Source organism: Tursiops truncatus, chromosome 4 (assembly GCF_011762595.2).
Source record: "Tursiops truncatus isolate mTurTru1 chromosome 4, mTurTru1.mat.Y, whole genome shotgun sequence".
Taxonomy (NCBI): Eukaryota; Metazoa; Chordata; class Mammalia; order Artiodactyla; family Delphinidae; genus Tursiops; species Tursiops truncatus.
The window spans coordinates 59,677,182-59,684,381 of NC_047037.1; the positions used below are offsets into that span (position 1 = coordinate 59,677,182).

Sequence of the window (7,200 nt, forward strand, 5' to 3'; positions counted from 1 at the left end):
ATTCACATGCAGTATTATATTATTCAAGGTTAAATTAGATTTACATCTTTCTGTAAAGATACATTAATAAAAACAACATATAATAATACAGAGGAAAACATACACATATGTGCGTGTTTGAAAAGTTGTTTACTTTCCTATTGAGATTGTGAGGGGATTTTTTTCCTCTTTTTTTCCACAGGACAGTGGAAAGCCGCAGAGTGATGCATCTAACAGTAATCTCCCCTTTGTTTACAATGATAATATTGATCTGCCATTATATGACTGAATTGAATTTCTGGTCATGCTGGTGAATTCACTGAAATACCTGTTCTCTCCTGTCCTGTTTTGGGGCTGGAAATGCAAGCTATGGTCATGGGATAAAGTTTTCTTCTGTGTAAAGCTAACAACCACCTCTGAAGGTTGAGGCTATGACTTTACACTCATCAATAACTGGATAAAAATCGAATGAGCTAAGTAATAAAACATGTACCCATCACCTCCCCATCTCCTCCCCTCTTGGCACATAGATACACACATACATGCATAAATACACATACACACTGACAAACCTTATCAGCCCTGCCTTGTGTAGATGAGGTGCAGTCTCCTTTTCTGCAGACAGGATGTTTCTTCATGCAAGGTCACTGAATATGTATACGATGATTGGCAAGAAGCATTGCTCCATCTAAAAAAGTTACCACGTCCCAGTTGAAATTTTGAGGATCTGGTCAGTGAACAAGCAGGTCTGAAGTTGGAGGTGACAGAACTACGAAATTTTTAAATTTTATCTTCTTACAGACCTTCTTTACTCTATGTACCAGTAATTTCTGAATACTTTCACATATAATACTTTTATTATATTTAAGATGACAGACATAAAATTGTGTTACTTTAATAACTTCATTCTAAGATGGTGCCCAGGCCTTAAACTATGAACTCCCTGAGTGCAAGGTGTGTGGGAATGTTAGCCCAGGCACCTAGCACAATGACTAGCATTTGCTTAATGTTCAAAAAACATTTGTTAAATAACTGAATGGTGGCAGAAGAGGTGAGGGTGGAAGGAAAGAGGTAGAATGTAGCATCTGGGCCAGAATAGGAAAGTCCTTAGTAAGATTTTATGAATGGGTCTTATAAAACTATCAATGATATATTGACTGTAATGACAGATTTATGATGTATTTGACTAGGAATTATCTAGAGGAAATGAATTACCAGAATAGTAACATTAGTCTATAAAGTCTTTGAGGAAATCACTACTGTAGAAGACAATACCTCTTATTTCATTTGTCTTTCTCACCTAGTAAGTCATCATCTTCTTTTATCCCTTTTTGACTCATAAAAGTCCAATTCACCACTCTAGAAGATTCCCTGATTTCTTCATTAGTCACTTAAAAGTTGTTTACATTTTACAAAATAGCTGGTCAAACAAATACTTGAGCTCTTGAGCTACACAAACTGAGACCCTGACCTACAGAAGAATACAGTGTCATAGGGAAGACAGACATTAAAGAGATTTCTGCAAGCAATTACATGACTACCAGTGTGTACAGTACTTGGAGAGGTATGGGACACTGGGAATGCTTAATGGGGAGAGTGCAAAATTACCTGGACGGCTGACTCAGCACTTGTTTGCGGCACCAGCAGAGGCTCAAGGAAAAAAAAAAGAGAGAGAGAATAGGGCAGCATGTATGAGACAGAGACAGAGGGGGATAATTTGAATCAGAAGAAAATCTAAAAAGAAGTTATTCAGGATATGTATACATTTTGCTGTATGTTATTTCAAAAAAAATGGTAAATGTTTCACACTTTTTTGTGTGTGTTTGAATTCATATTTAGTTGGGGGCTGGCAGCCACTGAGATCTTTTAAGTGCGTAGGATTTATAAATGTCTTAACACAGCTCTACAAGGGGACCTGACCTTCTCTGAAAGGTAACTTTTAAGCTGAGACTTAAATGATGAAGAAGAATTGTAACAGGGAAGAGCCAAACCTGACTACATGTTGGATCTGTTTCTTTTACCTTAACCTTTGCTTTCCGCTGCTTTTGTTCACTAAAAGGATACTGTCTATACATAATGGCCTGCCTCGGGGAACCCTGCCCCTCTGCCTGAATGTTAAACCAAAGTGCCTTTGTTCAGTCAAACATCCGGACCCTCTCCAACTGTGGATGGCTACAAGAAAGAAGAAATGAACACATCCCCTCCCCGAGGCTGGCCATTCCAGGTGATATGTGCAAAACTTATGGCCTTTTTACTTTACTTCCTCATCTCCTCCCATTCTCTGTGCTATAAAAGAAACTGGCATCCAAACTCCGATAAGATGGTTATTTTGAGACTTTAGTCTGCCATCTTCTCGGTCTGCGGGCTTTCTGAATAAAGTCGTATTCCTTGCCTCAGCACCTCGTCTCTGATTCACTGGCAGCTTGGACTCGGTAACAGAATTAGTCAAGTAAGACGGTAGAGGATATCAGAAGAGATTTCCAAACAGAGGTACATGCTGCATGTGAAATGACCCACAAGCGGCTGAGACCACAGCCTCATTCACCTCTTTCCTCTCCTCTGTAGGGAGTCACTTCCGAAGGCTGACTCATCCAGATCTTGTCATATATGTACAACAAATGGCTGTCTTGCTGTGAGAGCCATGTCAGGATATTAACCACAGGCAAGTGGGCAATCACAGTAACATAGATACAGAGTTCATTTTGGTACAGCTTTATTTATGTAAGAGAAGAATTTCTGGGGCTTCCCTGGTGGTGCAGTGGTTAAGAATCCGCCTGCCAATGCAGGAGACACGGGTTTGAGCCCTGGTCCGGGAAGATCCCATGCCGCGGAGCAACTAAGCCCGTGCACCAAAACTACTGAGCCTGTGTTCTAGAGCCCGCGAGCCACAGCTACTGAGCCTGCATGCCACAACTACTGAAGCCCATGCGCCTAGAGCCCGTGCTCTGCAACAGGAGAAGCCACCACAATGAGAAGCCCACACACCGCAACAAAGAGTAGCTCCCACTTGCTGCAACTGGAGAAAGCCCGCGCGCCGCAACGAAGACCCAATGCAGCCCCAAAATTTCTGAACACATACTGTGTGCCAGGCCCTAGGCTACCCAATGATTTCCTACTCTGGGTTCTTGTAGGGCCACTGCCAGATCTCAGATGTCTTCAGTTGAGATCTTTCTCTCACCTGACTCCCGGAGAAGTGTGGCTTCTCCTCCTGGCTGCATTCTGTTTCTGCCCCAGCATCCTATCTCCCCTGATCCCAAACCAACCCAGCCACTGTCTTCAGTCCATCCCAGAGAACTTCTTCTCAGCCTTCCTGAGCACTAAGCAGCAACAGGCTTTATACCTGTTATCCAGGATTATCCAGGATTCTGCCCCACTGCACCCTCACCTGCTCTCTGATATCCCCTGGCTGTTATTACTGTGAATCTCCCAGACCCTTCCTTAGTGGAAAGCTATTACCAAAAACCCCTCAAACAAGCAGCCACTTTCTTCCTGTTTCCCATACAGAAATCTCTTTGAATTAGTATTTCTCAATATTCAACTTCCAACCCATTCTACTTCTTGCAACCTTAACAAACAGCTCTCTCTTTGACTCAGCGTGTTTTCTTGCTCACAGTTTTTTTCCTCCTTTCACATACTGCCTAACCTGGCTTCAGCCTTTACTCGTTGTTTTGTTTCCTTCCAGTTTAATCTCCTACTCATACAAATTAACATCTATACTCATTGTAAAGTAGTGAAAAACATATGTCATTGTGGTAGTGGTAAAGAAATCACATAATCTTCCGATTAGATTATCTGGAGCTCATCGTTATTTTAAAACTAATCTTTATGACTTATAAAATGAATGATTGTCTTATGTTTTCCTTTATTCCTTCTATTCAGAAAAGATTGAAGGTGGCTTAAAAATATATACAAAGTATAATATATAAAGGAGGTGGAGTAACCAGCCAAAGGGAAACTAAAAGTAGACAAAATGAGAAGTCAGGGTAAGAGTAATTCACAAAGTGTACACTGTAGAGTCTGGGCATTTGCCATAAAAAAGGCTCTGAATTTTTTAAGTACCAACACAAGGACAGAAGGAAGCACATTCAATTACATAATGCTCACAAGCTTATGAAACAAACTAGTTGCTCAAGAGAAGCAGAGTCATTTGTGGTAATGAATTTCTGCAGGCTCTCGTCAAGAGAACACAGTGTGATGAGTGAGCGGTGTTCCCAGTTGCACCTCCACAGCAAAAGCAGTCGTGGGGTTCCTGAGGCTGCCTCTCCTACCGTCTCTAGACTTATGCTGTTCATATGATCCTAAACTGCAGTTCAGTAAAAGTAACCACAGCAGGAGCCAAAACAAGACTATCTAAAGACAGATTCCTGATCATTTTTCTTTAATCTAAAAATAAAATTGACATCACCAGAAGACAGTACACAGTCCTCAGGAAATCCTCCATTAATATTTCTCCTCCCAGTTGAGAATTTCTGATAAATCTGCAAATCAGAAAGGCGTGTTGGCAAGTTAGGGCATACTCACATCCATTAGGACTCAGCAGAAATGGGGATGGAGTTAACGTGGTTTCATAAAAGTTAAGGAAACAGATGGGAGCTAAGGAAATATTTGTGGGCTAAGTCAAGATTTTCCTCAGAAAAGAATTTTGGATCTATTCTAATATAGATAAAAGGGCAAATGCCAAGATTTTGCCATTGAACACAACTGTGATGGTTTAGCCTAGAAAAATCTATGAAGTAGCTGTTAACAAACGCCTCCCCATGCAGTCTTTCTTTCCCATTTTTTTTGGTTGTGGTAAAATACACATATAAAATTTATCATCTTAACCATTTTTAGTGTACAGTTCAGAACATATGGATGCTTTACATACTTTGACTTTTTCAAGAAAGAGATCATTTTTATGGATCCTAACTCTCACGGTGGCTTTGAGTTCGGTTCTGTATAAGCATAAGTAGCCAGAAATTAAAACTGTGTTCATATAACTTAGTCCACAACTGACATCTGTTTGAGAAATTTTCAAGAAAAGTTGGAAATATGTAATATGACATTGTTCCTGATGAATTTCTTTACGAGGTGATAAAATATATAATCCTGGTCAGCACTGGAAAAAGCTTGCCTGAAGTCTGTTTTTTCTTTGCCTAAAGTCTGGTCTGGAAATTCTGGAATGATAGTTAACCAGAAGGAAACTGCTTTTTAAGCATAATAATTTACAATATACTAGATTTATGATTTTGAGAAAGTAGAAAGCTGCCCTTTTAACAATGAGAGTAGATTCTAGGACCCACCTGATGGCTCCATCAGTGTAGAAATAATTAAGGCAACAGATTGGCAAGGCTTACTGTCCTCCAATCAGACTGAACCTTGAAGAGTTCTGAGAGGCACACAACAGAGAGTGTCCTGAGTCTAAAGGATGGTGACCAGTGGTCTTATTGCATAGCTTAGGATCTACTGAAATCATTCAGTATACTTTGCTTTATATCACTTTGATATTCCAGAACTAAATATTTTTTCCCTAACTACTCAGTTATTGGAATTAATTTATTAATTCATTTAACAAACATCTGTTGAGTACCTTTTAGACATTGTGGGTTCCAAAATGAATGAGCCAGGAATCGTGACCTTAACAAGCTCACAGTCTGTGCTTCCTATTGATGGTCCAAGATGTTCTGATCAAGAAAAATATCCCTCTTTGTCTTTGTTATACCTAAGAATCTCTATTACAGCAAACCAGGAGATTTTTTACCCCCTGGGAACAAACACATCTCACAGGTATATTTAGCACAGAATTATATTAACAAGTTTACTCAAGAGAAAGAACCATACTTACCATTAAATCAGTGGCTGTTGTGTGATGCTGTTATTCTCTTGGAAGGTCTGTCACCTCACTTGAAATGGCTTAAGTTTCAGGTTTCCTTATGTGTCGCCAGAGCACAACTTCCTACAACGTGCTTTACTTCTGGCTCTTTGCCAGTCCAGCACTTTTGAGCTGGATGGTTCACTCTAGCAATAATTTCCTATCTGAGCTTTCTTCTCTCTTCACCCTATCACGTATAATGTCTATGGACTAAGACTCTGATTTCAACCTGTCATTTCATTGTTCAGAAAATTCCAGTGATTGCCCAATTTCTGGTAAACTCCCGTGACTAACTGGAAACTCTCCTGATACTACGCCTCCCCTTATTCACCCAACCCCACCTCTTATTACTCCAAATTAGTTGTACCTCAAACATCTTTAGCTTTCTGCACTTCTTCCTGCTGGAAAGCCTTTCCCTCCCACCTTCATCCTCCCATTTCAAGTTCAGCTCAAATTCACCTCCTTTCTTCTGAACGCTCCTCAACTGCTATTGCCCACATCAGTTTTCTGAAATTAATGACTATTATTGGTATAGTTTAGAACTTAATCTCATACTGCCTTGGACTGTTATTTAACTGACTCCTCTCTGCAACTTCTCTTTCCAACAAGATTGTAAACTCTCCCCAGAGAGAAGGGCTCACCTTAAAAGTTGCACTTGTGTCTCCTCCTAATTTTAGGCAGTTGTTATGCATACATTTGGTGTTCAATACATTGAAGAAATAGCTGTGGAATGAATGAACTACCATTGACTGCAAATATATTTTCTTTCTTTCCTTTACAGCTGGTGCTTGCCTTAAGTCCTGATTTCAATGTTTTCAAACTTCTCCAACCACAACCAATAGGAAGACATTCTTTTTATATTGTGATCTGATGTGTGTGTGTGCGTGCACACACACACACACATACACACCTGAAACAAGTTTCACAAAACAGTACATATTATTTACACTAAGCAATATATTCCGATGTTTTATGTTCTGTTTTTTAAAGATACTGATCATGACAGCTCATGACATACTAAATTGATTTAATCACCACTAAAGAGTTATAATCTACAGTATAAAAATACTCTATTTTATGCTTCTTAGATTAATATGAGGTGTAGAATATTGCTCCTGGAAAATGCTTAGACCAAAACACTGCCATGAGTACTCATTCTGTTACTGACAGTTTGAGCTACGATTATTATCTTTAAACAGCTATCTTGAGATAACGTCTTACCATATTCCACCATGGCGTTTAGAATCAACTCCTCCCACTTCCACCTTTTGAAAACTGGGACACAGTTAAATGACAACGCACAAAGTGTCCTCTAGATTTCTATTGCTTATCTTGTCTTGACAAACTTTAGTGGCATATAAATAAAAATT

At 39.6% G+C, this 7,200-nt stretch overlaps 1 long non-coding RNA gene across 3 annotated transcripts in view; it reads right to left on the reverse strand.

Annotated features, from left to right (window-relative positions):
- LOC109551884 (uncharacterized) overlaps positions 1–6,042 on the reverse strand; it is a 32,538-nt gene extending 26,496 nt beyond the window's left edge. The window contains exons 1-2 of one of the 3 annotated variants that reach the window (XR_002178571.2): positions 5,804–6,042; positions 552–667 (exon numbers count right to left, since the gene is read on the reverse strand). This is a non-coding gene — a long non-coding RNA (uncharacterized lncRNA). The remainder of the gene's footprint in view (positions 1–551; positions 668–5,803) is intronic. The other 2 variants (XR_002178570.3, XR_002178569.3) reach the window with 2 other exon arrangements.
- Between the last annotated feature and the right edge of the window lie 1,158 nt (positions 6,043–7,200).